This window comes from Vicugna pacos, chromosome 1 (genome assembly GCF_048564905.1).
Source record: "Vicugna pacos chromosome 1, VicPac4, whole genome shotgun sequence".
Taxonomy (NCBI): domain Eukaryota; kingdom Metazoa; phylum Chordata; class Mammalia; order Artiodactyla; family Camelidae; genus Vicugna; species Vicugna pacos.
The window spans coordinates 75,255,067-75,281,267 of NC_132987.1; the positions used below are offsets into that span (position 1 = coordinate 75,255,067).

The window sequence follows — 26,201 nt, forward strand, 5'->3', positions numbered from 1 at the left end:
GTGCACATTCCAGAAGTGAGATGTATATTGATAGCACTGGGAATTTGATATGCTTTTATATACTCAGGCAAAAAAAAAAAAACTTGATTTATTTTAGGCTCTATTAACTTACAGGTAGAAAAGGGACACTTTTTTTTTTTGTAAATTCATAGAAGGCTTTCTTACTTTTTAGAAAACAATCTGTTAAATAAACATATTCTAAAATTACATTTAATGAGAGTTTGTGAGCCAAACAGGGTGAGTAGAAAGACTCTCTGGGGCAGAGATGGCTAAGAGGATATAAAGATGTTTGTCATGAAACCAATAGGATTCAAAACACACAGTGACATTATTTGGATCCACTGCCTCATTGTTATGTACAAATGCTCTGATAGAAAGGCTGTTTTCCCTAAATAATAACTTTTGGACATCAGAAACAAAAAACATACCTTTAAATGTATCTCTAAAATGTTTGTAATCCAAGTGAAAAAGCACAGACTTGCCAATATTCTTAGGAGAAAGAACAACACAGAAGTTTTAAAAAAGAACTGAAGTTTTTACTGGCAGTGAAATAACTGAAATAACTGAAAGGACAACCTAATTTTAAGAGATTATTTTGTTAAATTTTGCTTTGCATTTCATATAATGTAATTTTTTCAGAAAGAAGCATTTAGTTATGTGATTGATGCCATTTTATCTTATATGATCTTAAATATTGATGCAGAAGTGTGAAAAATATTAACAATGTGTCTCAAATTTTGTCGTGAAACAGAGAGACAATAAATAACGTGGGCCAACTTTCTATTTGGACTCTCATTATGCATTACAATGACTGAATTTCTTCACTTTGGAAGTGGGTCTTCCAACCTAGAGGATTTGTTGATCAGCTCTAGGAAATGGCTGTAGGGTTAGGATTTTCAGGCCTAAGTGTCTAGATGTACTTCCCGAGGACCAAGTATTGTGTTAAGTGTTGTGGCCTCTAGAAATGTCTGGAAAATGGTCCCTTCTGTGGAGACGAATCTTGTCTAATGAAGAAGGCAGTCATGAACACAGTTAACCACAAAACTAAGTCAGGTGGTGGGTTCTAAAGTTGAGCAATAAAGAAAGAATTTTGGGGGCAAATAGGCAAATAAGGTTAATTTTGACTGAGTTGCTGGCATCTGACTAAAAAAAGCAATTTTTCTATCCTCATGTTGTCTAGCAGGATGTCTTGCATACAGCAGGTCTTCAATAGCTGGGCCAAAGTCAAATCAGGACAGGTACTCGCCCCATCTTGCCGTGGGGGTGTGATGGAGAAGGCCTCTGTATTGTTTTTGAGACAGATGCCTGCTGTTTTTAGTTTTACTCAGCTGACTGAATCTTAAAACAGCAAATTAAGTTTAAACATCCAGCAGGGGATTTCCTGTTAAGCTTAAAAATTTTTTAAAAGAAGTTTTTATCTAATATTTTTCAGCAACAGGGTAGGCAGATCTTGAAATGACATTATCTGGGAGGAACTGGGAACACCATGTGCCTCCAAATATCTTCCTCTTTTTCTTACTTAAAATTTTACAACTGAAGGTAATTCCTTTGTTAAACTCTCAACTACTTTTGAATACAAATGTCCCTGGGAAGGGTCACACATCATCCTGTTGTTAACATCTGAGTGTGGGTCAGTAGGCTCCTTTTCAGACCAGTTTTGTTAGTACAAGTCAGTAAGGTATGTCCAGGGGAGGTGCGAGTGTTCATGGAAGGTGGGGCCCCTGGGCCTGTGTGAGGCATTGAGAGGCCGACTTAGAAGAGGGGAGCAGGATTTTTAAAGAGGAAAGAGGAGGCCTGTTTGCCAAACATTACCAGGACTTGTCCCAGCTGTGAGATTGTGCCACGTGTTGTGATTGTTTGATACTAGTCACTGCAGTTTACAAGCCTAGGTCCTCCCAATTACTTTAACTTAAATTGAATTTAACGTAATTGAAATTGAAATTAGTGAAATTGAAATCACTGAAATTGAAATCAATTGGATGTTCTGCAGGCTGTGAAGCAGCAGTCAGGATCCCTTGTGAAGGCTGGACTCTGAAGCTGCATGAAGGGGCTAGTGACACTGGTTAATAGCTAGTGCTGGGTCAGGCATCCGTGGTCACATTATATAGAAATAAGGAGATGCCCCCAAAGAACAAAGGTATAAATTACTGAAAATAGACCACTTTTCCTATTTTTATCCCTTATTGTTATTAATAATAATCCATACTATATTTGATATGAGGATAAATAACGTAATTTATGTAAACAGCATTTATTAAACGGCTACCTGTGTGAGGCTTGGTAGCAGTACCTGTCATGCAGTGTCCTATTTGGACCTCATCAATGACCTAGATTCACACATAGAATTAACATAAAATAAGCTGAATTTCAAAGCAGGACAGTCAAAGTCTGTCTCAGACCTCTTAACCATTCTGCACTATCTCCTTTAGAAAGGGATGCAAAGAAAGACACCTGGGGCCCTGACTGCCTCAGCCCCACTCCACTTTTGTGTGGGTGCCTTGCTTTCTGATGGCCACGTGACTCCAGGAGGCTATATTGTATTACAGCTCAGCAGCTCTTCAAGCTTGAACATCCCATGCTTCTCTTTACCTTGGGGTCTCTTAGCAGTGGGAATGGGAGGGGCGTTATCTCAGAGGGAGCTTTATCTCTTACTTCATGATAAGCCCCTTTGGCAAATGAGAGGAATGGGCCATTTGCTCTTGTGCCCTTGTGGAGATCAGTGTCCGTGACCTGTGGGCCTCCTGGAGCTGCTTTCTCTGCAGAGCCCCTTGGCCGTGAGTCACAGGGAATGCCATTGCCGTATATGGATGGGTCATTGGGCTGCACGGGTTAACTGGGATTACCAATGACTATAATGTTGGTGTTTTGAGCCTCAGCAACTCGGCTTTGAAGCTGAAGGGCAGGGTGCAGGCATACTTATGTGTCTTAATTTGGTAATAATAGCATGCTTTTCTGATGACAAGGCATGCTGTGAATATCCAGGTTTATACTATGCATACTGTTGATATTTGATACAATATTAAGTTAAACCACGGCTTGTCCATTTGTCTAAATTTTGTCCCTTAAACTCCAAACGCTTGTGAGTAGACTTAGGATGTGGTGGAAAAGTAACTAGGAATTGGACCTTTTACTTTTCTAGCTAGTTATACCTTTGTAGACTTCTTAGGTATTTTCAGGTGATTTTGCTTATTTTTGTTTGCCCTTACTTGTTAGAAAAAGTAAATATTAATCTGAGGTTGCTTTGTTTTGAAGTTACTATAGTCATAGTCAAATATCACTGTATGGGTCTTTTGACCCATGGAATATTACTGCTTAAAGCAATCTTAGGGATCATTTAGCCTAATTCTTTTATCAGGACTTTTCTCCCTATCCTTAGGGGGAAAAAAAAGGACAGATTTTAGCATCAGAATTGCATTTAAATTCTTGGCTTGCCGCTTAGTAGTCGTGTAGCCACGGGCAAGTCATTGGACTTCTCTTAGCCTAAGTACCCCCATCTGCAAAAAACAGAGGGTCAGTTCTACCTACCTTTACAGATCTGTACGTAGCGCAAGCTTAACATGTGGCATGGCTTCAGGGCCTGCAATAGAATGCTAGCTTAACAATTGTGCTTTCTTCCTTCTATTTTAACTCTATAATAATATGCTTTGCTTCAATTTTAATTTTAAATTAAAATAATTATGAGATATTTAAATAAGGTTTTATACTTACAGCACTTTCTTTTCTTTTTCTGAGGATGTAAGAGTAGCCTTAGGATCAGATATAGGGGTCTGTCTAGACAGAAAAGGAAACTTGTGGAAGAATAAAAGAGAATCTGCTTTATTTTAAATTTTCAGAGTAGATATAGGGGTAGTGAAGTAAAGGAAGGAGAATGAGTTCTTGAAAAATTCCTGGGCTGGAAATGTGAATGAATTTATATATAGACTGGAAGTATAATTTAAATAATACTATGAAGGGTGAAAATGTAAAACAGACTTCATGACAATAAAAAATAAAACCCTTCAAAATGAATAGTATGAGCCTACTCAAAATTTTTCACATTCTAAAAGTCATGTAGGAGTCAGGGTTTAAGCCTGAACTAAACTAAAAAGAGATTCATCAAACACATTGCCTGGAATTAAGTGAAGAAGGTAAGTGGCACATTTTTCCCCTTCCTGTGTTTTTTTCCTGGAATAAATATATGTAAATTGTCAGATTTAGAACCATGATTTAAACATGATAAAAACATTAATTAAAGTTCCTACTTCAGGCAGTATTAATCCATTAAGGTCTTCATTCATGCATCTTCCATTCATGCATGCATACATTATTTTATTTAACAAATATTTATTGAACTTCTATTGGACAGTCTTCTATGTGCTCGGAGAGAGTGGTGAATAAAAACTGACAATAACCCTGGTCCTTATGGTGTTAACAACCTAGGAGGCAGAGAATGGCAATCATCATACACATACACACACAGATATAAAATAGTGGAGGTAAATGATAAGTGCCACATAGAAAGGGAAACTTAGAGAGATAGGGAGCAACAGGAAAGGAGGGGGCTGCAGGTTTAAACAGTTGGGTCAGGAAGTCCCATGGTTGAGTGCGCCTTGCTTTCCTGAAGGACAGCATGGAGGCCAGTGTGGCCAGGGCAGAGCTGGTGGTGAAGGATTAAGTAGTCATAGGAGATGGGATCAAAGAGGCAATAGAAGCCATCTTATGCAGGCCTTGTAGGGCATTGTAAATATTTTGGCTTTTACTCAGAATCTAACAATTAATTTATAATATTTATAATAAAAAAGAATGACAGCAAAGAAAATAATCTACCTGGTTGTCCCAGAAAACCCTCAGACCTTAGTTACCTTCATCTTTTTCTCCTTGTCTGCTTGCTTGATCCAACCACCTACCAAGGGCTAAGCTGCCCTTCTCCATCGTCGCTGACTCTGTTTTACTCCAGACCCTCATCATCTGTCATCCGGGCTCCAACATTCACCTCTTAACTCCTTTCTCTGCCACTGTCTTTCTATTATCTCAAATCCAACTTTCTCACTGCCAGCTGATGTCTTTCAGAAACGCTAATCTGTTTGTATTGTGCTGCTGATACAGCTTTTGAAGTTTACATGTTTTCTAAAGTATGGCTATTTACCAGGCTCTCTACCAGTCTCTCTACAATCTAGCTGAGATGCGCATTTCTAGTCTCAACTCTGGCACTCCTCAGAGTATACCACTCTCCTGAATATGTTCTGAGCTTTTGTCCTTGGGGCTTGTATGTGCACATTCTGCCGCCTAAAATGTGTCCATGTTTTGAGTCTGTCATACTCTTATTCAGCCTTAAGACCCAGTAGCAATTCATCTTCTTGAAGAGCAGTCCCAAGCTTTTCCAGGTAGAATCAGTGTGCCTTTCCTCTGGGTGTTCATCAAACTGTTCCTTCCTTTGTTTTTACATACATTTCTTTCTGCCAGATTCTCAGCTCCTGAAACATAAAGACTATGTCTTATTCCGCTCTGTAGCCACAGTACCTAAGGGCCATGCCTAGCATGTAGGAAATGCTTAATAAGTTTTAAAATAAATAGATAAATCTATTACCATATGAGAGGTTATGTGTGGGTAGTTGGATATAACTAAGTTAAAATAAGTAATATGAGTAAAATAGTCAGAGAGGGTTATCAGATGTCTTTATTATTAAAATTTTGGGAAAATTAATTTCTTTTGATCAAATATTTTGGCCTGAGAGTTTTTCTTTGATAGATTGAGAGTGTTGAATTGGATAGTCTTTAAGATTCCTTGCAGCTCTAAAACACTCAGTTATTCATTCATTTATGGATGCATTCATTCACTCAAACTTAACTATTATGTGCAAAGCATATGACTTCACCAAATCACAAATCATTCTTTTTTTGTGTGTTTTATATTTTGACTTAGTTAAATACTATGATGAGGCTAGAAATAAATGTATGGTATTTCTGTTCAGTCTGTCATAAGCTTATAAGATTAGAATATGTTTAGGTGCAACCCAAATACACAACATTAAGGGAATTCGAGACAGAAAATGGATACCGGAGATTTGAAATAGCATTTAATACTGACTGACATCTTAATACCACTAAGACATGGAAAAACTCATGTCATCCTTCCTACATAAGATAAAAGAATTTGGAAGAATATCTTGTTACTATACATGCTGGAGCATATCCACAGAATTGTTATAATAACAGTATTCAGTATTTTAATACAAATTCTTTACATTTAACAGATGAGAAAACGCATTAATATCTATACTACTTGAACTTGAAATTTTATAGGGAGAAAGCAAGGAATGAAATTTATAATAGAATTGACTAACCTAAAAACAATCTTTTTAAAAATTAATTAATTTTTTGTATATACATTTATTGAAGTATAGTCAGTTTACAATGTTGTGTCAATTTCTGGTGTATAGCATGCTTCAGACATACATGAACATACATATATTTGTTTTCATATTCTTTTCCACCGTAAGTTACTACAAGATATTGAATATAGTTCCCTGTGCTGTACAGTATGAACTTATTGTTTATCAGGTTTTGTGAGAATCCTCCTATATTTCAAAGCAAGAGACACTCTGTCAGAGTTCAGTAGGTGTTCTGTGCGAATCAGTGGATTTGTAGTTGTAATTCTTGGTGTATTTGTGGGAGAGGGTGAGCTGTGAGTCTCTCTGCTCTGTCACCTTGGCACCTCCACCCCTAAAAATAATCTTCTGAAATCTGACAGCATTTCCCCAAAAGTAGAATTTCTTTTTTAAACAAAGAATCCTGGCCTTGAAGACTACAATTGGCATAAGATAAAGGAGACCAAACCAGAACCTTATTTTCTAGGAGTGAGTGGCGATTGAAATTATTTTCATATTAAGAAATACTAGTTATATATTATTCTTCGTTTCTCTTTTAACTCTTATTTTAGTGCTCTTTTATTCAAAGTTATTAAGCATATATATGCTATTATACAATGCCTATCAAAAATTATTTGGATCTAAATTAGGTATTTCATAAATCTGCCTTTATATTACTGGGTATCACCCTGACGCTTAGTTGTTGGCTTATGAGAGTTTGTCACCATGTGGAATTTTCTACAGCAGAAAGAGTCATGTATAGAAAGTGAGGCAAACTCTTGTATGTACTGGAAGGTTTTGGGTTTTATGCTGTAACTCCTTGCCTCCAGGCCACATCTTCTTGTGTTCTAAAATAGTCCACAAATATTTCATTACAAAGAACCTTTATAATTCACCAACCCTCATGGGTATGAATCTATATCTATGTATTTCAATCAAACTGCATTAAATGAATAATTATTCATTTTCTCCTTCTACACTAAGCAATTATATAGTCTTTTCTCATCTTTCAGAACCTATCTTAACATTTCTACTCACTCACTAGCTGTCAGCTCCACTGCCCTTCTTTTTCTTGCTTGAGCTTGCTGGACTTGTTCTTGTCTCAAAATCTTTGCCCTTATAATAACTTATGCCTGAAATATTCTTCATCTAGATTAGTGACTCTCAACTGGAGGTGGTTTTGCCCCTCAGGGTATGGTTGGCAATAACTGTAGGCATTTTTCATCATCAAAATCTGGGGTGAGGGGTGCTGCTGTCTGGTGGGTAGATACTAGGGATCCTGATAAATATCCTGTAGTGCACAGGACAGCCTTCTTCTCTTTCTTTTTTTGGCCCCAAATGTCAATATTTCCAAGGGAGAAGTATCCTTAAATATCTAAGACGTTTATCCTCAGATATACTGAGAAACCAATCATTAGATTTTATCATATTTAATTCTTTCTAACCATTTAGAAAGAATTTAGGTTGTAGTTCATATATTACCTGTCCAGAAGAGGCCTTCTCTAACAATCCAGTGTAAATAGTTCCACCCCTCCTATCACCTAATCACTCTTTGTTCTACTAACTTGTTCTTATGTCACTTATTTTTTAGTGAGATTAAAACTTAATATAATGGTTGTTAAATATAAGTTTTACAGATAAAGGCTTTATCTTATTCATTATTATCTCCTCTGTGCTTACAGAAGTGACTGCCACATAGTTGACAATATTTTTGAGTGAATATTGGAAGACAGATGAGATCTGTAGGCCATAGCTAAGGGTTATATATACTTAGTTCTTAAGATTTCAGTTCAAAGGAAAAAAAGTCTTCCTGCTCTCTTCTTCAACATGATGGCAGAAAACATGTACTTTCTACAAGTTTAAAACATCTTGAAGAAGTTATGCTTTTTGTAATGGTAGAATAGACTGTATTGGACTATCCTTCTCATAGATAACAATCATAAACTTTGGTCAAAATAGTGAAAAACAAACAAACACATACATGACTATACAAAGGCAATGGAGAGTGACAAAAGAAATAATAATAATAAAAAAAGAAACAGTGGCAGGCACTGAACTGGGTCAATTTAACTTTTATATGGGTTTCCACCTGAGGATATTTCCAGTCCAAGTCAGTAGAAACAGATGATGAGCCGAATCAGATGTTGGACTTAGTAGACAAGGACTTTAAAAGTAGCTTTTATAAATATGACAGGTGTATAAAGGAAATCATGGTCTTAATGAATAAACAGATAAGGAATTTCAGCCTGAAAAAGAGTCAAATGGAAATCCTAGAATTTAAGAATGCAATATTTAAAATGGAAAAATTCACTGGATGGGGTTAACAGCTGATTTAGGTGGCAGAGGAATGCTCAGTGAACAATAGAAATTATCCAATCTGAAGAGTACAAGAAAAACAGATCCCCAGTAATCTTACAGGATTGTATTTTCATTTTTCCCTTCTTGGTCTATAAGCTATTGGTCTCATATATTTTACTTCTCTATATGTTATAATCCCAATGTTACATTGTAATTTTTCTTCAATTAGCTTTTAAAATAGTCAATTATATTTTAAAGATCTTTAACTAACAAGGGAAAGAGTTATCATTTCTAGTGTTCTCCATTATTTTGCATAGATCCATATTTCCCCATCGTGGATCATTTTCTTTCTGAGTGGAGGATTCCTTTACAATTTTTTGTCATGTGGTCTACAGGTGATGTATTCTTTGTTTGTGTACCTGGAAAGTATTTTGCCTTCATATTTCATAGACTTTACTTTTTAGAACAGTTTTAAATTTATAGAAAAAGTAAAAGATATTATAGAGAGTTCCCATGGATTCCATACCCAGTTTTTTCTTTTATTAACATTTTACCTTAACATTATACATTTGCTATAATTCATGAACCAATATTGATATATTATTATTAATTATATATTTTCATTAAAGTTTATTCAGATTTTCTTGGCTTTTATCTAATTTATTTTTTTCCAGGTTCCCATCCATTATACCATAATACATTTAGTTGTCATGTCTTATTAGACTTTTTTAACTGTGACACTCAGACTTTCATTATTTTGATGTCTTTAATAGTGTTGAGAGGTACTGGTCAGGTATTTTGTAGAATGCCTGTATATTGGAATTTGTTTGATGTGTGTGTATGTGTGTTTCATGGTTCGATTGTTGCTTTTATGTTTGAAAGGCATTTTCACTGAATATAGACCTCTGGATTGACAGATTTTTTTTAAAGTACTTTCAAAGTATATTTCTCACTATGTATTGTGTCCTTTTTGTCAGACTGATTTTAATATTTCCTCTTTGTCACATTTTTGAGCAATTTGTTTACTGTGTGACTTAGTGTAGTTATTTTCATGTTTCTATTGTTTTGGGTTCATTGAACTTCTTGGATTGGTAGATTTATATATTTGGAAAAAATTGGGGAAATTTTTCTATACATACTTTTTCTCCTCTCCTCTCTCTTCTTTCTTTTGGTACTCCAATTCCACTTGTACTAGGTTGCTGGAATTTGTTCCACATCTCACTGATATTCTGTTCTTTCATATTTGGAATGCTTTTTCACTGTGTTTCACTTTAGATAGTTTATATTGCTATATCTTCAAGTTTATTAATATTTTTTCATGCAATATATAATCTACTTTCAATCCCATCCAGTTTATTTTCATTTTAGAGATTGTAGTTTTCACCCCAAGAAATTAGATTTTAGTCATTTAATATCATCTATATCTCTACTTATCATGATTTGTCTTCCCTCTAGCTTTTTGAGTAAATAGAATACAGTTGTAAGAACTGTTTTAATACCCTTCTTTGATATTCTAATGTCCATGTCAGTTTGGTTTTCATTGAACTTTCTTCTCATTATGGCTCACATTTTTCTGTTTCTCTGCATGTCATGTAACTTTTGATGATTTACCAGACTTTGTGAATTGTATCTTGTTGGATGTTGGATATTTTTGTATTCATAAAAATATTCTTAAACTTTGTTCTGGGATGTAGTTAAATGACTTGGAAGCAGGTTGATACTTTTGATTCTTGCTTTTAAAATTTGTTAGGTGGACCAGAACAGCATTCAATATAGAATTAATTATTTCTTACTGTTGAGGCAAGACTCTTCTTTACCTAATGTCCTCATGAAGGTTTTACAGTTTGGCTAGTGGGAAGAGACATTACTATCATTCCTATGCAGACTCTGAGGATTGTTCTGTTTTATCCTCTGGGGAAATTTTTCTGCAGCTTTTTGCTAGTTTTCTTACATACTTGCGCTGATCAGGACTCTGTAGAAAAATTATAAATTAGGCTTTATCAAATTTAGAAATGTGTGCTCATCAAAAGACACATTTAAGCAAATAAACAATCCATGCACCAGGAAAAATATTTGCTAAACACGTATTTCAAAGAAGACCAATATCTTTAATACATAATAAAACTACTATGATGCAATTATAAAGCAATCTAATATACAATAAGCAAAAGACTGAACAGATGCTTCAAAAACAAAGGTACATGAATGGACATAATCACCTGAATTAGTGATCAGCGTCATTAGTCCTTAGAGTAAATGAAGATTGGAACCATGTGAGATAATTCTACATGCTCACTCTAATGGCTAAAATTAAAAAGAACTGACAATGCCAAATTTTGGTGAGAATTTAGATGAAATAGAATTTGGTGAGAAAGTAGATGAAATACATGGAAACGTCATTTGGGATTGTACAATGGTAGAATCACTTTGGCAAAAATGTTTGGTAATTTCTTATGAAGTTAAATGTATACTTATTCTGACTTAGCAATTTAATTTTTAGCTGTTTCTCCAAGAAAAATTAGAGCATATTTCCAAAATAGACTTGTACATGAATGTTCATAGAACTTTATTCGTAAGAGCCCCAAGCTGGGAATTATCCAAATGTTCATTAACGGAATTAATAAACAAATCGTGGTATAACCATACAGTGGAATACTACTCAGGAATAAATGCCTGATATAAACTACCTCATATATAAATCTCGCAGAAATGCTGAACAAAAAAAACTGGACACAAATATATTGTGTGATATATTGGCACATATATATTGTGTGATTTCATTTATGTAAAGTTCTAAATTAGGAAGCTAATGTATGGTAAATAAAAGCAGAGAAGTAGTTGCTCTGGGAATGGGGGATTGACTTGGAAGGAGCACAAGAGATCTTTCTGAGATGATGAAAACATTCCATATATTGATAGAGGTTTGGGTTATATGAATACATGCATTTGTCAAAACTCATCCAATTATATACTTAAGATTTATGAATTTCATGAAATATACGTTTTACCTAACCTCCTACACTGTTATGCAAATACTGAACTCTAATTAGTAGGTTTCCTTCATGCAGTGCTATTGTTTAACAACTCTGAAACTACTCTGTGTGAATTCTAGGATTAAGCAAATGAGTAAAAGCAATGAAAATAATAATGGCAGCCAGATTTTGTGCAGTTAATAACAGATTTACAGAAGTTAGAAGAGGTAACACTTGAAAGTAGGCTATTGTTTTGGATTGGAATTGGTGATATCAGTATGAATTCATAATTCTGAATAAATACATATATATTTATAATATTTTATAAATTATTTATATAAATATATATATATATATTTCTAGCACTGTCCACTGTTGAGAGAGCCTGGAATCAATGATACACTAATAACAGTGAACACACTAGGGTCAGATATTGGTTGGTTCATACAGTTCTCCATTAACAGGAAGTAGGGCTCCTTGGAGAAATGTGTGATTCTGGGGCTGGGAGATGAAAAGTAGAAGAAAAGCCTAGAACGTCTGTGTGCCAGAAAGTGAGTAAATGATCAAAGAATTGTGGCAGTGTATTAAAAAATCACATGGCTTATCTTAAAGGGAGACCCCCTAACCAAACTTGGAGTGATATGAGCATTAAAATCAATAATGATAGTAATGGATTATAGCCCATTAAATAAAATAAGGATGCATAAGTTCATATTAACATAAGTAAGTAATTGAACAAATAAAAGGGGAAGAAGAGAAAGCTTTCTGATTTTCGAATGGCACTTAGTAAATGAAGAAGGAATGATGACGTTAGAAATCATCAATGGATGCTAAAACTAGTGAAGAGAATTTGGTGATGATCAGAATAATTACCTCTCCACAAATTATTTTTAAATACAGAGAAAAAGTAGTAACTTTGGGGGGAGGGAAGAAAACTGGTAGCTATCATCTTAACTAAGTGATTAAAACTGTGTATTCAATATTGGAACAAAAAAATTTCATGTGCCTTTTGACATGATACACTTAGGAAGACATAACAACATTTCTATTTTATTCCTGCCCAAGATAACTGACCTGAATCTAATCATGAAGAAACATCAAACAAACCAGACATTTGACATTTTTTTTTTAATTTTAAAAATAGAAAGACGAAGAGCTTTCTCAGATTAAAGGAGATAAAAGAGAAGACAAATGCTATGTGTGATCCTACATTGGATTCTGGACCAGGAAAAAAAAAGTTGTAAAGGAAATATTATTGAAACAATTGTTGAAAATTGAATGTGGACTGTGGCTTAGGTGATATTATGAATGTTAAATCTCCTGATTTTGATCATTGTACTGTGTCTGCACAAGAGAATGTTTAAGGAACACAGACTGGAGTAGATAGGGGCAAAGGGGCATTGTATCTCTGATTAACTCTCAGATAGCTCAGAATGATAGAGCAAATGAGGCAAAATGTAAACCACTGGTAAATATGGGAAAAGGGTTCACAGGCATTTCTTCTAACTTTTTTGTATATTTGATATTTTGCCAAAATAAAACAGTTACAAAAAAGATTTGTAACGTGGGTCAGGACTCCTGACTAGGGATCGTTGATTCAATTTTTGTATGGGATGGCTCTACTACCTACTCAGACTTTCAATTCTATCGTATTTTCTAATGGAAACCTACAGTATTCTTTTCTCAGGGGAAATGTTTAGGTCAATCATTTTAAAAACTTTCCTGGAATGTTGAGTAGAGTGTGAGGATTACTCTTTCTGAGACAATGGAAATATTCTTTATACTGATAGAGGCAGGCCCTCTTTCAAGCGCTCTTCGTATACTGTTTCCCCTCATCCTCACAATTTAGGACTTGGATTTTGTCATCACTGTTTAAAACATAAGACAACTGCAACTTGCTCAAAGGACTTGATTAGTAAGCAGCAGGGCCATAATTTGAAATCTGGTTTATTTAAAGACAAAATTTAAGCCCTCAGCCCAAATGACCCATTCCTTCCCTGACCTCAGGTCTGACTTCTCACACTGAATTGTAATCATCAGTCTCTTTTCCCACTAGGGAGGGATCTAGGAGCAAGAGGATTTCTCTTACTTTCTAACTTTTCTTTTTCTTTGTCTCCAGAACCCAGGATATGGCTTGGCTCACAATGGCTTAGTCAATATACGTAGTTTAAATACCATTTTCAAGACCCTCAAAGGTAAAGATTCTGTTTTAATGCAGTGTTTATTTCACGTGGCTATTCATTCATGTGAAAGACTATTACAGGCTCCTATTGAAGAGACTTTGTTGGGTCTGCTTTATTTTCATCAGTTATTATGTAGGTAGACCCTTTGGCTGATTGTTCATTTGACTGCTTGTGATCTATTCATTCATGCAGGCCCTACTGTGGTAGACAGGCTGCAGTGGACATCTCCACTAGTCTTCACAGCACACACCACTGTCTTTATTGCACAGTGGCATTCTTTCCACCCTGCTGTTAAGACTTGGTGTTGGTATTCTCCCTGTGAGTCAGACTCTTAGCACATCTGTACACAACATGCAGAAATGCAGAGATGTCAAAACCCAGGACACATACAGCCCAACAGTTGACAAGCAGAGTGTTATTAGCATTGGTAATAAGACTACCTGGGTCTGTCTGCAGAGGTCCCTCAGCTTGGGATCATTTATATTCACTGCACACAGCTTCCAAACCTGGCTCTTAAATGAGCCAGCTTTAGAGAAGACAATGGAAACCCTGACAGTAAGCTGAAAATTTGGGGTAGTAATCCATTCATCCTAATTAAGAGAACCTCTCAGACCTGCCTCCTGTCAATTAACACAGTTGTGTGTGGTCCTATTATTTGAACTGACAACAGCAATCTTAGGTTCTATTGGCTCAGGGAGCCCTTTCTCCTCCAGAACTCCACAGTCCAGCTCTCCTCTTGGTAAACAGATTCTCTTTCACTTGCAACAGCAAACACTTCAAACATTTGCATTTCACTCATTACTTGTGCTGCTACAGGCTGAGTGTGACCCTGTCATAGAAACAAACCCAGCTAAAAACCACCTAATGGCATTGGTTATATAACTATTAGACTTCCCTGAAATATACTTCCTAGGACCAAAAGAAAGGAATGGAATCTTTGCACCATAGGATTAGCTTGGTCTGATCTCATTTGTCATTTCTCTTAGTAAAAACCACTTTCTCCTTAAACCCAAATTATAAGAACTCAGCTCTTGTCCATAGTAAGAAGTCAGCAGAAAGAATATCAAACTTTGTATCAGAAAGCATGTTGGGAATTTACAACAGTTTTAATGCATTTTTTCCCTTGACAGTTATTATTTTGACAGATGGAGGTTGGGGTGTTGGAGATGGTTGGCAACTAGAATTTTTGTGTGCGGAATAAAAGAAATCTCAAAATTGAGTCTCAAAATCTCAAATGGTGCCCTTCCTTTGATCTGTCACATTGTGTTACCTTTCATCACATTACTGCACAACTCCTCAAATTTAAAGGAGCAGGCTTTTCTTTTTCCAGGTCAGATACTAATTTAGAAATTTGGTGTGAAGTAATGATGAATAATGGATGAACCAGCTTTCTAAATTGAAGTCCCAGATTCTGAGGGACTTGGGAAATCTTCAGAGCCAGATGGAAAATGTCAAATTGAATGCCAGGGAGAGACCCACGTGAAGGAACCCTTACTTTTCTACCTGCCTGGTCATCCACTCATTGCCAGCTGGAGTTTATTTCCCTTAGTTTTGAGAACAAATCAAATTATCATATGTTAAAATGATGAAATATTTGTCTCTAAAAGTTCTATTTGCATATGGAATCCTGCATTTTTAAATTAACTGCTAATGCACAGAACCCTGGCATAAGTTTGGAAAGTGGACCATATTGCTTTCAGGAGTCTTTGATTTGCCAATAAGGTCAACCAAAATCCATTTCTGCTTCCTGTGCTTGATGTTTATGTAGTCTTCACATTCTTTTTAGAGAAATTTGTCTACTTCTTTGATGAACAAATAACACTGAGCTGAAATTTTTTTCTTCAGAAGACTTTCTGTAGTGCAAAGAAGTTGAATAAATACTAAATATTCATCTGAAGCATGAGATTATTGACGTTTGAGCTTCTGAGGTTTTAAAAATTCTACCTGAAAGGATATCAGGTAATTTAGAAATTCCTGCCCTATCATAATGTTTTATTGTTTCTCTAAATTTTCTCTAACTGTATTCCTTCTGGAAAAGGCATTCCATGGTAGTCTCCTGGACACGAAGGAAAAAGAAGATGAGTGACAGTGCAATTAGAAGATTTGTAACTGGTTACATTACCCACAAAAGGTAATGAATAGTGGCTTCAAGTTACCCTTTTGTGGGACTTCTCTTAATTTTCTATAGGCTTGTATTTTCAGAGTTTTTAATCTGTTAAAAATCTAAATTGATTTTTTTTTTAGATGGGAGTGATAATGAATATACTGGATGAAAGAATAAGGACCAAATGATCTTTATAGGGGAGATAAAGGCCAAATCTATCAAAATGAACAAATCTGAGGGCCTGCCATCTGGGCCCAAAGACAGCTTCACAAGTACTTAATGTAGATGTTTCTTTAGCAGGGACACATGTAAAAGAAGGAAACTTGCCTCACAGAAAGTGCAGTGTGAGGCAGCAGTGTGATGTGGCTGCACAGTAAAATTGTAATTTTAGATGCGTTGTTAGATGCACAGTACAACAATGAAGAAAGTGATAGTGTTGTTCCTGTTAGTTCAAAACCTGGGGAGTTCCTGGGTGAAATCTGAAATTGCTCTGCCACTACGTGTACATAAATAGAGACCGAGACAAAAAAGAGGCAAGCTGCTCCCTATTGGTGAATGATAAGTTTAATAAGCAAGAAGACTTACATACAGGGCTTGTCTTGGTCAGCCACAAGCAAGATCTCTGCACCTGCCCCCCAGAATCTTAAACATTTATATTGAGATCATGATGGGGTTCAATCATGTATCCAATTCAGATGGTCTGAACAACATATCGCTCTAGGTGCATCCTTGAAAATGGCTCTGGCTGTGGAAACGGTGGGCAGAATGTAGATTCCCAGGACAGAGTGGGGGGTGAGGAGCCTCTGGTTGCCTGGGTCCAGATTACTGATCATCTGGCCTTCATGTCCTCTGGATGATCTCTTCCACCTGTACTCTTGGGATGTTATTGGGTCTTCACAGATTGTAAGACAAAAACAAACAAGAGTGTGAGAAGCAGCAAGCAACATGGTATCTTATACAGAAGAGTCAAAGCTACTAGAGAACTTTAGGTGGGAGACGAGAAGCTTCAAATGGATTTGATGCCAATATTTGTAAGAAATGTCAAATGGAAGAAAGATCAGACTTTCTTGAGATGACTTCAGTGAGTTGAACTAGGTGCAATGGGCAAAAGTTCTGGGGAGAGGGACTTGTGTGACTTAGAACAAGAAGGGCTTTCTTTTCTTTTTTTAATTGAAGTACAGTCAGTTACAGTGTGTCAATTTCTGGTGTGCAGCATAATGTCCCAGTCATGCATATACATAACATATATTTGTTTTCATATTCTTTTTCATTAAAGGTTATTACAAGATATTGAACATAGTTCCCTGTACTATACAAAACAAACTTTTTTAAAATTTGTTTTTATATATAGTGGCTAACATTTGTAAATCTCAAATTCCCAAATTTATCCTTTCCCACCCCCTTTCCAGGGTAATCATGAGATTATTTACTATGTCTGCGAGTCTGTTTCTGTTTTGTAGATGAGTTCATGTACCATATGATATCACTCATGTGTGGAATCTAAAAAAGAAAAAGAAAAAAAAAAAGAAAGGGCTTTCTCATAGGAGTGGCAAAAGATACACAGGTCACCTCACTGGAAACATTCAAGCCAAAGCTAAATGATGACTATGAAGGAGTCTTGTAGGGAGAATGCAGATGGCAGTTGGATTTGACAGTTGGTCGTGACTCTTTTTTCTCTGAAATTCCTCCTTATTAATCTTGTAATGATAATGTGCCCAAGTGAACAAACCTAGTGAATTTGAACTTTGGTAAGAAATTAATATCCATTATGCATAAGAAAAAGTTATGATGTAGAGATGTTAAAGTGTCTGTCCTTGGAAATTTTTAAGAGTAGGAGAGACAATTACAACCGTAACTTAGAGACTTTCATGGTTACAGACTGGCGTCCGAGGCAGTTTCTTAAAATATCTGTGGTTATTTGTATACCAGGGGTCTGTAGTCTCTTTAAAATCGTTGGTCAGGCCTTTTCTACAAAACTTTTAAGCTCAATCAGTCTTGTGTAATTTCACTTTATGACATGGAATAGGCTTCTCATAACCTTCTGGCTCATTCCTGGGAGAGAAAAAAACTATGGTCTATTGTTTGCTTCCTCCTCACACACTGTCCCTCATTCCCTCTTACCTTGAATGGTTTCAAGGATGTGAGTTAAAACATACTATTTGATATTGAATAGTATTATAAGTTCTATCCATTAGAAAAAGATTTTTATAACCCTAATATTAAGATTCTTTGACTTTATGTGGTGAGAAGAAAATAGCGATGAGATTATTCCTAGAGCGTAGACAACTAATCTGAATTAAAGTTTACGTTTTTGGCTCTGTTTACCTTGACGCATACCTGTTAGGAGAAGGGACAGCAGGATACAGAATAAAGGTCAGGGAGGGTCACAGACATGTTTGGTGGCAGTTAGCCCGAATTTGCTGATCCTCAAAGTTACTGGGGGTTAAAAATTCTCTGGGAAAGTTCCTGATTGAATAGCTTTGGAATGGGGCTGAGAAAGCTGTGTTTTTAACAAGTGTCACTGGGGGCTCTTATGCTCAGACAAGGAGATGCTATTCTAGACAATTTAAAGTCACAGTTCAAGCAAGGTGGGAAAACTATGGATGGACAGGAAGTTGTAACAGACCAGCCTCGTATACAAGTTAAAAAAAAAATTACTGTTCTCTAACAAAGATGTCACAGAATTGATCTGCTCTTTTATGCCAGTGGTGCTACCAAAAAACTTGAAGTCTTTAAATCATGAATTATTGAATTGGCTCATGCATTCTACTTCTGCCAGAGTATTTCTTTCCATGTGCATTTTGGAAAGAGTCTCAAGTAAGCTGTTTGCCTTTCATGGATCCATCTTGTTACTTTCAACACAAATAAGTTTTTTTCCTTTTTGAAGCAAAAGCCAAGCCACTAGCAGATGATTTAATGAGCAAAATGTGCCTTCTCCTTGTGAAGGAAAACAAAGGGCATCATCAGCTGCTAACTGTGACGTGTGGGAGAAGATTTAGTCAGTTGTCTCCTCTGCTGCGACCAACTACTTCTCACCCACTCGTTCCTTCCTTTCCCTGCTTTTCATAAACTGGCCATTTGGTGCTTTTCTTCTTAATTCACCTCCACCCTGACAGGCACAATGATAACATTCAGCTCTGTTAGAGGTTAACTGCTAAGTCTTTCCCCCTTCAGAATAAAGTTTGAGACAAAAACTTGAAATTTGAAAGGATACATTATAAAAACTATATTTTGATTGATGCAAATTATCTGTCTTTGTTTTTCTCATGAAATACCCATAACCTTTACAAAGCAGACTTTCCCATAAGAAGCTTTTTCTTTTTTAATGCATAGGTGGGGCCTCCAGAGCAAGTAGTGATGTTGTAAATGGGATGACTGTGAAGTTTCCATCAACAATTGTTTAATTTTCATGAGTCTTTGCTGTTGAGCAAATGAAGAAAGGATATTAAAGACCACTGTAATTTTCAAGCATTGACAATAGACAAGACATCTAGAAATGATTGTTCATTTCCTCCCTTTCCTCTACTTTTATGGAAGAACTATTCAAAAGAATAGGCTAAAGAGATTATGAGATTAAATAGGGTGGCTCATATGAGAAATAATACAAAGATGAATCATGGGAAATACTTCTGGTAAATTCTCTAAGATTTAAATTGAAGTCATATCACTTAAAGTGACACTTAGAGTTTGGGACTCCTCTGTGCTTTCCTGAGCGATATTATGTGCAAAAGACATCTATTATTTTTCTCTTGCTGTCTACTGTGATATTCCTTGTGTTTGAGGACAGAACTTGGCAACAGTCTTTAAAAATATTTGAATGTCAAAAAGAACTTGAATCCAGCTCTATGAGTCACATTATTTTATAAAAGTCTTCCCTTTTTAACTTATGTTTCTCACCATGTGAAGATGTCCTTTAAATGGTTTTCAAGCTATGTTGTATTCAGTCATCTGAAACTGAATATTTCCCTGCAAAAATTTTGTAGCATTGTTTCAAGAAGTGTTGGTTAAAACACACTATAATTCATCAAGTAATTTGATTACTTTCCAATAATGACTTTTAAAAAATTCTTTGTATTCGACTCCATTGTTTTTAAAAAATCTTATTGCTACATAAAGCTTTTATATTATTTTCTTCTAGGAACTCTAATCTTTCAAGTAATATTTATATTTGTGTTTGCCATTTAATATCCCTTTATGCTTTACAAATCAAACATGTAGATATTATATATGTAATCTTATTAATATATTTACATTTGTAAATAATTTTATTTTATGTACTGGTAAGAGTAAATAGAATACACATATATGCACACATGCAAATTAGTAATATGTCATGAATGACTGCTGACATTTAGTGAAAGAGGTAAAATAATTTGTTCAGTGTTACATAGGGCTATGTGACATAGCTCAGCTAGTTTGCAGACTTGGCTTTGTCCAGCGCTATCTCTGCCTACATTATTCTGTCTCGTGGTAATGGCTACTATTGCTCTTGCTTTTAACATATTGTGAAGTTTATTTGCATTTCTCCTTTGTAATTTATTGGCATTTTTCTCTAATTCATCTAATTTTTAAGCTACAGAGTGAATTAGGTAATTTCTTCAAAACTCATATTTAAGCAATAATCACTAAGTTGTTAATTTGCCCACGAGTTGTTTTAAGTTTGCACCTTAAAGATCAGTGTCTTTACCTGATAGCTGCTGCTCTAATTAGTGACGCCTAGTGCATCAAATGCAGATGTTCAAGAAAATTAGATAAAGACACAAAAAAGCATAAACCAACACATTTTAGCTTATTAAGCTCACTGAAAATTTACCAATTTGGATAATATTGGGGAAAATTGTGAATAAATTGTTAAAATTTCTGAAATATAAAGCATTAATTCCCTAAACATTGTAGAGCAGGTAGTATAGCATGATAATACATGTATATTTTAAAATAAATGTGGCTCTTATTTTCAAGTATACACAGTAAACTGAACTAACAGAATTATTTACTGAGAAGAAGAATATATGAGGGAAGTAGTATGGGGTAGTGGAAAGAAATGGGTTTCCCTGTGGAGTGCCCTTTTCCCTGTTTTATTCCTTTTTTAAAGTAAACTCTCCCTTTATAAAATGATGTTAATAATACCCACCCCACAGGGGTTCAATGAGATAGTTTAGGTAAACTATCTACCAAAAGGTTGTTGATCAGATCAGCCCCTCCCCTGCCACTCTCATTTGCTTCTCTCAGCACTGTTTTGGGATCCAGCAAGAAGGAAAGACAGGCTGCAGCCTGGAATTATTGAACGTTAGTTGAAATGCACCTTTTTGATAATATACTCCTCCATACTTCCTTTTTGTTTTTCCTCATTCATTTGTTTATCTGTCATATATGCCAGGTGCTGTCTGATGAATGGAGGCAATAAGGACACAGTGCTTTAATTACTGGCTGAGTTCAGGAAGTTAGTTTGTCTGACTCTAGTCCAGGCTGTGTAGCAATGAAAACAAGAATCATACAAAAGAAACAAGAGTAAACTCTTATAAAAGATTATATAATTAAAATCCAAACTGTTAACCCATAAATGCCTGGGGAATCCCAGCCAACAGACTGACCAATAGGCTAGAGGTGCTGTGGTTGGGGGGAGGATAGGAGCCAGTAGGCATTGAGGGATGGGAAACACAAGATGTTCCTGGGAGGGAAGGCGTGGAGGCAAGAGATCACGTGTTCTTATCTAATGGTGAAGTGGCCCAGCTTAATGAATGGAAGTTCATGTTATAAAGTCAGCTGAAATAAGGTTATTAGATTGAGATGAAGTTTGATTTAGGGAACCTTGAGAATTAAACAGAGAAGTTTTGTCATAATAATCCCTAATATTTATTGCATATTAACTGTTTGATAGGCATTGTTCTAAATGCTTTTAATATATTAACCCATTTAATCCTTGTTACACTATGATGTAGTTACCATTATTATCATTTTATAGAGGAGGAAATTGATGCACAGAAGGTTTGAATCATTTGCCAAGGCCTTACAGCTAAGATGTTGCTGGCCTGGGGTTTGAATTCAAGCAGTCTGGCTCCAGAATCCATGTTTTTATTACCTTTGTTAAACTATCTGAGAAGTTATGGTGCAGGTAGGAAATGACAGTTTTTGGTGAGAGGGCTGAGAAAATTAAAGCTACACATAGAGAGGTATGTATATTGGGGAAGAGTAAGAGTCAGAGACCTTAGGTGACATTCCAGGATAAGTCAATGGGTCTATAGGCTAGGATGGGTGGGGTTACGGAAATGGAGAATTTAGGAATTTAAGCTGTGAGGATGAAAGTAACTTTAAGTTGCTCCAAGTACTAAGGCTGATTACTTGGCCGAAGGATTGTGCCATTGACAAACATAAGGAAATTACGGCAGGTGGCAGTTTTGGGGAAAAAACACAATGAATTTGGCTTAATGCACACAGAATTTGATTTAGCTTTTGAAATTGTGAGGCTAGCACTTAGGATTGAGAGATAGATACATAAGTTCGGGAGTCATTAGCAAAGAGATGCTAGTGAAAGTCACAAGAATAGATGCACTCACTCTCCAAGGGAGAGACTGTGAGGAGAAGAGAGCAGAAGGCAGAAGGGGCAGGTTAATTAGTAACACCGGCTAATGGCCAATCAAAGGTTGCCAAGCAAAGTACCTGCCAGATTTGTTTAAACAATGTTTTTGTAAATTTTGTTTACACTTGTAATTTGCTTAGCAAACCCTGTCCTCCACATAGTTTGTGGGGAACAGGGCAACTTTTGAACCAATTTCAATAATCAGAAATTAGAATTCTGAGATCGCCAAGTAAATACAGTTTATATTAAACACATCACAACCTCCCCCATCCTGGCCTGACCTTTATCCTTTACTTAATATGTACCCCTCATCTTCCCGAAGGGACCACATAATTCTTATATTGTACCTTCCCTCTCCTGAAAAATTTCCTTTCATTCTTTACCTGCAAGACAATTAAAACAAATTCAGAGGCTCAGCGTTTTACCCATCACGGATCTAATAGTCCTCATTTATTAAGGAGCTTACGTGGACTCTTTTTCTTTTTCCCCTTAAAATATTTACAGCAATCTATTACTCATTCTGAATTTTAAACCACTTAGTTTTGTCTGGAAATAGCAATTCATTTCATGTATCATTGTTTTTGTTTATCACTATTTTATCTTTCATTCTCGTCTTCAGACAAAGAAGAGTTCTTTAAAATATTCTTTGTCCCAACTGACTTCCCTGAATTGCGTGCTCTATTAATCAAAGCTTAATTTACTAAATGCCACCTCAGCCTGTTGCCCTCAGACAGAGTATATCTTGATTCACTCCTTTTTTAAAAATTGAATACTAAGTCCTTCCAAAATGATCACCCTGTCTTTTTTGGTGACCCTCCACAAATCTTTGATGATACTCAGTTATATGGTTCAGTAATTTTATTAGTAAATAATAATAATAACCCATCACATTACTGTGGTTTTGAACTTAATTACAGAGCAGTGAACCCTGTATTTTCATTCTTCTTTTAAATCTTGCAAACTGACTTTTAACTTCTTTTGATAGAGATTTAGCCAAGTATCTGCCTCTTCATAATCAAATTGTTTATAGGTTCCATGTCATTTATTTCATTTTTCATCAATTCCAGCTGGTGAGGATTCCATTTTCATGAAGAGCTGCCTTAATTTCCTTCAGACCTCAGATCACAGGGCTGGTGCTACTGACAGTAAGTCCATCTTAAAGGAATGGTATTGCCATTAGCACTTCTTTGCCTGCTGCAAATCTCTGCAAACCAGGAAGAGACAGATTGGGACAGAGCTTGGATATCTACCAGGTTAGGCTTTGAAATTTCTTGGTGGATCCTAATTGATGGTTGAGACTCTGTGGTTTATGGCAGCATTTCCCAAAATGTATTCTTAAATGCTATAGTTTATGAATAAATGTTACACATAAAAAGTATTCCATAGTCCAAGATGTAAAATTCTGGCTTAATCAAGGTTAAGAAGTTGTCTTTCCTCCCTGACTTCTCAGGGCCCTCAAATACACTAATACGTATTGTGAACTTCCAAGAGGAAGATGTTGTGTCTTCTGAAGCCCCAAGTTTTTTCTCCTTTCCTGTATATTATAGAATTATTTCATCAGACCACATTTTAGGAAATGTAGGTCTAGTTATGGATTCTAATATAAACGTTTTTGATGGGTTTATTTGTTTTTTCCATTAGCTTTCCTTGTTTACAGGATCTTATTTTAACTTTGAATATTTTGTTGTAAACTTATTTTAATTTCTCCATTTCCAGTGAAACTGTAGACAACCGGTTTTAACTTTTATCTTTGCAAACTGTTTTTAAGTTTCATTAATAGAGCAGCCTGGAGCTTTTATTAAGTTGTAGAGGCATTTTGTTTGTTTGGTTGGTTTTTGGTTTTTTTTTTTCTGTAATAGGAAATTACTGTCCTCAATATTGAAAAATTATTTTTACTGGCCTTGTTACTAAGTGCATTTATGTAAGAAATATTTGTTGAGTACATATACTCAGTCATAGGATGAACAACCTTCCTACGTTGCCTAGAATGAAGCAGTTCTGAAGACATGGGATTTTTGGTTCTAAAACTGGAGAATTCCCAGACAAATTGGTACTAGTGTGGCACGCTTAGCAATGTAGCAGTAAACAAGGACAGTCCAGGCAAAAGAAATAGCATGTATCAACGCCCTGAGGCAGGAGCAAACTCTTTGTAGCCAAGAACAGATGCATTACATTAAAGGGGTTTCTGTTGGAGAAACAGGCAAAGGCCAGGTCATGCAATGCCATATGGGATTATGATTTTATTTTAGGGACAAAGGGAAGGCAACTGGATGATTTTAGTAATGACATGATGTTTTAAATTTTAAAAAAAGTCGCTTTGGTGAATGAGCGGAAAATGAACTCTAAGATGAAAAGAGGCTATTATAGATGTCCGAGTGATAGAGGATGGTGTCACAGAGAAGAGGAGTAACTATGGAGGGAGGTATAATTTGGAAATATAATTGACTGGACTTACTTAGGGACAGTATCTGGGGTACACTTGAGTTTTAGGACAGGTGAAATAGATGAGTGGAGGTGTCATTTACGGGGATGGAGAATATCAGTAGGTACAGTTTTGGCAGGGAGAGTATCCTGGATTACGATTTCTGATTTGGAAATGTAAAGCTGAGTTACAGGGCAGCAATCAACTGGAAATGTCAAGCAGGGAATTGGATATAGAAGTCTGGCTGTATTGGAGAGGTCAGACATACAGCAACATATCCATCAGCATATAGATAGTGTTTGAAGTGATGGGACTCCACGATACTACCTAGGTAGAGAGTTTAAAAAGTGAAGTACCGAGGGCCCATGACTGAGCCATGAGGTGCTCCAACAATTTAGATGTTGTGTTAATTCTTCTGAAGAAAATGACTCCTTCGTCCAGACTCTGAAAATAAAGATTAGTGAAAGTCTGTTTGGAACCATCTTGCAGAGAGTGCATTCAAATCCCTGTTGACCAGGCTTGGTTTTTCAACAGAATCATCTGTAGAGTGGAAGAGGTGACCCATCAGGCTGCAGCAGCCAGGTGAAAATCCCTCCTAGGAGTGAGCTATTTACTTCCTTTGTCCTTATTTGATGGTTACATTTTGGAAAAAGAGAGCTATGGTCCCAAGTGAGTCTGAAAGAGCACCTATGAAGTCATGAAAGTACAGCATACCTAAGTCTGGGAACGTTTGCCCTCATTACTGATGCTTGTATGTTTGATGTGTTCCAAATATAAGCCATTCAAAATGCTCACAGTTTAATACAGTTTAAAAAATATCTATACCATTCTCTGAAGTGTACATGAAAGAGAGGGAAATATGCTTCAAAATACAGCGGTTCTATATCCAACGTTGTCAAGCAGAAGTCAGGGGAGGGCTTTCACGGGAAGGGACCTTTGGGACTTGTCTCAACCATCGCTTTTCTCTTGACAGGTGTATCCTTTTTGTGGAGAGGGATGATTCATCAGAATGTTACGGTCTGATGAAAAATTCCTTACAGCCATGTAATTTCCTGTGTCTTAGTTTTGTTTTCACTAATAGCTTTGGAAATTTATTTAGTTTTCTCAAGTAGTTTTTCCCAGTGGGAAGAAAAGGCATCAGTGAACAATATATTTCTCATAGAAAATTAATAAATAAGTTGCCATTCTTGTAGTAATTAGTCTCTGGGGTTCAGGAAGCTTGAGAAATTTTTCTCAGGATGGTATAATTCTATGAACCAAGCGCCCAGGTTTTGGACCTGACAGAAGTGAGTGACCCA

At 36.0% G+C, this 26,201-nt stretch overlaps 1 protein-coding gene across 3 annotated transcripts in view; it reads left to right on the forward strand.

The window, feature by feature from the left end:
• The window catches only part of LOC102536955 (uncharacterized protein NECTIN3-AS1-like), a 232,031-nt gene that overhangs the window by 145,084 nt on the left and 60,746 nt on the right, over window positions 1–26,201 (forward strand). For all 3 annotated transcript variants that reach the window (XR_012074797.1, XR_012074796.1, XR_012074798.1), the window contains exon 7: window positions 23,549–23,734. The gene's annotated coding sequence lies outside the window, so the exon portion shown is untranslated. The remainder of the gene's footprint in view (window positions 1–23,548; window positions 23,735–26,201) is intronic.